General features: G+C 34.7%; 1 pseudogene; it reads left to right on the top strand.

Annotated features, from left to right (window-relative positions):
- The first annotated feature begins 2,465 nt into the window (after positions 1-2,465).
- Positions 2,466-2,581, top strand: LOC112474027 (annotated as a pseudogene).
- Positions 2,582-6,966: the final 4,385 nt, after the last annotated feature.

The raw sequence follows: 6,966 nt of genomic DNA, 5'->3' as shown, positions 1-6,966 counted from the left end.
TTAAATTTCAATTCTATTCTACTATACTAGCCTATGAAGCCTTAAGCAAATACCCGAATTTCGGTGAGTCATCATGTTCTTTTTATTTTAAATGGATCCAACCAAGCCAAATAAACAAACCTCATTTTAAAAATGAGATTAGACAATATCGTGAGCACTATATAGGACACTTCCACTTATGTAGATAGTATTGTTTAGTTCTCACTTTAAGTCTATGGTGTATCTATGTTAGGACAATTCTATTGATGAGGAGACAGATCCTCAGAAAGATGAAAGTAGTTGGCTAGAATTTATATGGAAAAGACAAAGAAAAGACATAAAGAAAAGGCAGTCTCAGGTTTTCTGAACCTAAGTCCTTATTTTGGCCAATCCACCAGAGTTTCCTCTCAGCAATGGAAGTAACACTAATAATACTAACACTAGTAACAACAAATAATACCTAATTTGGTTGTTATGAAGATTGAATGAAAGACATTTATAAATCTTAAGTTGCTAAAAAAAAGTGAGTCGATATCACTCTTCTTCAAAATTGCTTTTTCCATCAATAAGAGATGGGTGTGGTCTAATCAGTCTTGAAAAGAAGAGGGAAAGTTTACATAGGATCCCAGAAATTCTCTCCCAGCTGACCTCCTAAAGGCACAGTGCATCATGTTGTTTCCAATTTTCTTAATTGACATTTGGACTCCTCTGGTTCACTCTTTGAGAGCTTCAAAAATTCAGCTCACATATTTTGAGCTGCAGATTACTCTATGAGGGTTGTGCTATAGGGTGGGGGGAATGAAAGACATGTTGTCCTTCAGGGATAAAAATCAGTGACAGTGATGGGAGCCCCCGTCCTGGAGGGAGAGGGACATTCAAAGAGCTCAGAGGCTTTGGGAGTCTGGGTCAGACTCTTAAATTGTCAGCGTGACTTTTAGCATGGAAGATATCAGCTTAGATTTTGAACTTTATATGCTTTGACTTTTAGGACCTATTTTTAAAAGATAATAAAGTCATGGAGAAGAATCAGTCTGTGGTATCTCTACCATTTTGAAAAAAATTGCAACACTGTATGTGAAACTCCTTTTCCCACTGGCATGTGAAGTGCTTTATATGACACAAAAAGTCCAAAGGAAACAAAGTTGTTGTGAGCACATACAAGGTCACAGATTTATTTTAAATTGCTTTGTTAATTGATATTCATGCACCTTAATGCAAATTCAATAGCACATTTGAATTTAAGTTGAAATAGAGTATCTCCACTTTATTACAAAAGCCTACTTTTACTCGTAGATACCTTGCTAGAAAATTGCATGTGTTCTTCTTCTTTCTGGAAAATAATCACATGTAACCACTGACATGTATTATTTGAGCAAAGGTATTATTCCTTAACCCACTAAGTCTAAAGACCTGGGTTTTTTTTCATGTTTATTTCCCCCTCTGGCTTCACTTAGTACTAATTTCAGATTTCCCAGTGTAGTGGGTTCAACAGGGGTCAATGGATTCTCCTGTCAACTGCTTTGTTTACTTATCTTCACTTGACCTAGATTAAATAGTCAAGCTTTTTTTGGCAGGAGAAATGATTTGAAAAAGAACTGTAATGTTGTGGGGATGGTTAAAATGAATCTGAAAATTCTATGTATGTAATTGTAGAAAGATTGAATAAGTCCAAAATGGTTATTTTGTTTAAATACAGTTTCACTGCTTGGCTTCAATGGTGATATGAAAACATATCTATAGGGCTATGTTTCTTACCACTCTGTGAATCACAATGTAAATGACTGACTTGTTTAATTATGCTTTGGTTGTACAGCTCTGACTAATGTTTTGGGCGTGATCTGGCATAATACTTCAAATTATAAAACGATACAGGTATACATGGCACACCTAACGACAATTCTGGTTATTATTTGTAGCAGAGAAGAAAACTTAGTAAAATCTTGAACATGTTATTACTTTCCCCTTTTGTTCCCAAAGTATCATTATCTTTTGACTCAGAATTGTGAACAAATGAAAGTGCTTCCTAGTGTAAAATGCAGAACCCATTAAACTCAAGCACATTAAAAAATGCAATCACATTTTCCCTTTTTAAGTATTGGAGTCAAGTTATACTTGAAACAACAGTTAACCTTAGGAATATATATATATATAACAGAAGCATCCTTTTTGCATGTGCTCTAGCCAAAATTCCAAATTTAATCTGAGAAATGTAAGTACAATTGTCTCATAACACCGGATCAGGGTTTCTCAACCTCAGCACTATTGGATAATTCTTTGTTGCAGGGTATGTCTTGTGCACTGTAGGCTGTTTGGCAGCATCCCGGGCCTCAACCTACTGGATGCTGATAGCACCACAAACCTCCCTACTTCCCCAGCTGTGACAAAAATGTCTCCAGATGGATGTGGCTCTACAGTGTAGCGGTTAGCACGTCTACTTTACATGTAGAATGTCCTGAGTTCGTGCCCCAGTGGAGCCACAGTCCATAGCCTACGGCCATGCCACCCTGAACAAGCCTGATGTCTGATCTCGGAAGCTAAGCAGAGTCGGGCCTGGTTAGTACTTGGATGGGAGACCACCTAGGAAGACCAGGTACTGTAGAAGTCTCCAGATGTTGCCAACTGTCCAGAGGGTGAGGGGAAGGGGCAAAATCATCCCTAGTGGAGAACCTGGACAATACTTTCCTGGGTTTCATGGTCAAGTTCAGTATTACAATTTAAAAGCCAAATTTACCTTGGAAAATATTTGAAGGATTAATAATTTTTACTAGGAAGATTAGAAAAAAGGAAATACATTATATATCTGATGGTGGCCAGAAAAAAGTCTTCTTGTGAACTTTCCAATGCTATAATTTAGTGATGCATTTAGAGGGTTAGGGATTACAAAAAGCCTTTCTGTTTTCAAGCCCACAGATTTCAGTGGCATATATGAAAAATTACAGTTAAAGTAACTGAAGTGTAAATTGTGTAATTCTTATATTGACTTTATTTCAAGAAAGAAAATAGCATTTAGATTTAGAGAGAAACAAGTTGTCAACAACTTTGGGAAATCTCTAGGTAGGCCTAACTATGCCAAAGACCAATAAATTGGAAAAGGAATAAAATTATGCTTTTCCTCTTTAATGTTGCAGTGGAGAATCAGATTTTCATATTTTTGTCTACATGATTTTCTTATTTATAGTATCCAAGTATAGGATTGAGAGTATCGTTATTGTTGATATGCTCCTGTCAACGAATCTTCATGTATACTGTTTTGTTTTTCCTTTTATGTTTCTGGTAAGTTTCTTTATATTTATATTTCTCTAGAGAAAAATAAAAATGAATTCACAATATATTGGCTTTAGGATTTATAACATTGGTCTTATGATTAGACTTTTATGCATATATGAGTGTGTGTGTGTGTGTGCATAGGTTCTTAGGAGGACACCTATTTGCCTTTGTTTTTATGCTCATTTATAAGCATCTCCTCCACGCTGTCATCCACTTAGGGCAGGTGCATTGTCCATTGAAAGGAAAAGATATTTTCAAGAACTGTCGAGTTTAACTCAGCCAGATCAAGATTCTGTGTCAAAATGCATTTTCGAAATCAGAATATCCAAAAATTTGCAAAAGCCCAGTCATCTTTTTTCCTCCGTGAATCTTGTGTCCAACTGTGAATGCAGTGGTTTGACTTTCTCTGGGACTGCGCTGGCCCTTCAAAACATCCATTTATCTCTTATAGCTGCTTGCCTGCCTGAGTCTTCCAACTGAGCTAGCCTGTATCAATTCTAAGCACCTGATAAATTCCTTCTTAAATATATTAGGTTGTGCAGTTTATGTTCTACCATCATCTTCACCATCCTCCCTTTTCTAAAAGTCAAAATTTTCAAAGCTTAAAGGAAATAAAAAAAAAACATTGTAGAAATCTTGCATTCAGCTATTGTTCCCCATCCGCCTATTTCCTATCTTCCTCCAACCACAGTTAACCACTGTTGTCAGTTTCTTTGTCCTTCCAGAATTAAAAAAAAAATCTATACAAGCAAATATTAATTTCTTCTTTCTTACACAAAAGAGAAGATGATATACATGATGGAAGACACATTGCTTTTTTTCAGTTAGTAATTTTTGGGGGGAGATCTTTCCATAGTAGTGCACAAGGATCTTGCTTACTCTTTCTTATAGCTGTAAATACTATTAATTATAGGAATGTACAATAATTTATTGACCATTCCCTTAAAGCTGGACACTTGCTTTGGTTCCATTCTTTCACTATCATATCAGCAGAGAAGAACATTTAACCATTATTCTTTGCACAAGTGCAAGTGTATATGTAGGATAAATTTGCAAAGTGAAATTGCAGGGTCAAGGAGTATATGCAGTTCTAAATTTGATAGATATTGGTAAATTACCTTGCATAGGTATAATCTTAACAACATTATATGAGAATACTTATTTCCCCACAGCCTAATGAACAGTGTTATCACAATTTTAAATTCTAACAATATGATAAGGAGTAATGGTGTAGTTTTAATTCACATTTCTCTTTATATGAATGAGGCTGAAATCTATGGTTCAATCTTGATTGAGTTTTTCAAATTCCTGTCAGATTGTGCCCCTTGAACTTTCATAATTTTTGGCAATATAAATTCAAATGGGGGCTGTTCAAAAGGTAGGACCCTCCAGCTGCCATTGACTATATCTAGGTATCAAGGTTGACACAGCTCAGAGAATGTGCTTGGACTGTGTTGCTCTATTTCTCTTACAGTGAGCCCAATATTTATCTATCAAATTACTAAATTTCATAACTAATTTTCTTATGATAATTTATGTATTCTAAGTCTATCAGTTTTATTAAATCATTTGTCTTTATTTGCGAACTCTAAGTTCTCTGGATTTATGACTAAAGGGCAAGACTTTGTTAATATGGCAAATCCGAAAATTTCCCTCCATTTCCTTCATGTAAAGGACAAAAAATAAAGGGTTTCTTGTCCGAAATTATCATCTGGGTATTATCTTTTCCACAGCATTCTCTTCTATATAGATGAATATAGTGGATGTCAACAGGTGAGTACATTCAACATTCAGTTGATATTCATTGAGTGTCTACTACGTACTAGGCACTGTTATAGGCACTTACCATGATCTATTACAGCCCAGCAAAGGCAGACATATGGGTATTCATCCAACTTATCTATGTTGTGTGTGGGTAGGAAGAACTATGCATGGATAGCACGTATTGCTTTTTGATAGCACATATATCAAAAGATCAAGATTGGAAATTGAGATACCAAATTCTATTCTTGGATTTACCATTATCTTGGGGTGAGTATTGGACAAGTTCTTTCATCTCTGTAGGCCTCAGCATTCTCATCTGTGAAAAATGTGATGTTGACTACATAGATGATGTTTACATCCCTTCTAGTTTTAACATTCTAAGATCAAAAGATCTAAAATCAAAAGTAGCCCATGCGCTGTCACAATTTAAAAAATACCCAAGAATCCATATTTCTATACTAACAAAAATAATTGTGGCCTCTCCTTTTTGTGGATACCTCTTCAAGTATTCATAATTATTTCTTCTCCAACTGGAGGTAGCGGGGCATATATTTTCCACAGGAATCTATTAGAATTTGTCATTATGTGTAAATATATGCACTTAAAAAAAATCTCCCAGAACATTAAATACTCAGCATACTCAACATTTATGACATTTTTGTTAAAGTATTTCTACATGAATAAAATGTCACAAAATATAAATCTTAGAAAAAATCTTTAACACTAGACAGATTCTGGAGAAGCCAAGTGTACCTAGAGCATGGCTATTAGAAGCAGACGTTGTGATGCTGCCCTGTGTTCTTTGGGAGAATCTAGCCTCTCACCATGAGAGGATCAGGATCCACTAGAATGGAAGATACTGAAGTCTAACTTCACCTAGACCAGGCAACCTGCCTATGAACCTGGAAACAGTGAATTTATTTCCTCATACCCCATTCCTGGTCTCTATTGTATTCACCCTGGAGGATTCTTCAGGTTAAGCAATTTCATCTGCCATGGCAGTAGGTCAAATTGTAAACTCAGTTTTAAAATTTATCCTATTTCAGTGCTTTCAATCAAATTTTAAATGTGTTAAATAATTTCATTGGTTGTCTCTAATGCAAAATACTTAGATGAATGAGATTAACTTATCACTTGTCACTTTGGATAATTAGCATCTCTTTCTTATTTTAAAATTAACATGATTTAGTGAAAAAAGAATGAATTTTTGGAGTTTCATTTTAAATACCAGTTTCATTAATTACTGGTTGTCATTTACTATCTTTATCATTTATCTGAGCTTGTTTATTTCTCAAATGATAATACCAATAACTTTCAAATTACTATGAGGTTAGAAATACTATCATATAAATATACAAAACTGAACACAGTAGGATTCAATCAATTTAATTATTTTATCATTATCATTATTATGAGTGACCAGATAAAATATCCACTAACAATTTTTCCTCTGAATTTTTAACACAAGGCAAAAAAATAGGAAATTGTGTTGTTTTTCTTTATTATTGGATTTGACAAATATTTATTTCTTATTGCTATCTGCAAACATCTAACAACATATATGATGAACATTCAAATAATAAACAAATTCAGAGGGATATATCACTGCTCACACAATCTGGTAATTGATCACTGTGTATAGGAAGTACGTAGTGCATATCTTCCTAAAATGCCAACAATGGAGCTCTTTAATGAGTTTTTTTTTGCTCATGATTGCTGTTCTCAAATCCATTATCATAAAAAAAAAAATCAGCTCGATATTTTATTTAACGCAGCCGGCCTTTATTGGTATTAAGTTTGAAGACTTATGAAGAAAGTAACTTTGTTTTTATTTAAGGGAAGAGAAGACTGAAAGACTGGTATTTCAGAAATGAGTAATTTAAACTGGTTTGAGAATGTATCCCAGGTCTCATTTATCTTGACCTTCCCGGACACAGCGTTGCTTCCGCGCGGAGC

This window comes from Pteropus alecto, unplaced genomic scaffold, assembly GCF_000325575.1.
Source record: "Pteropus alecto unplaced genomic scaffold, ASM32557v1 scaffold69, whole genome shotgun sequence".
NCBI classification, from domain to species: domain Eukaryota; kingdom Metazoa; phylum Chordata; class Mammalia; order Chiroptera; family Pteropodidae; genus Pteropus; species Pteropus alecto.
Note: the sequence above shows the minus strand (reverse complement) of the source record. Positions and strands in the feature narration are given on the sequence as shown.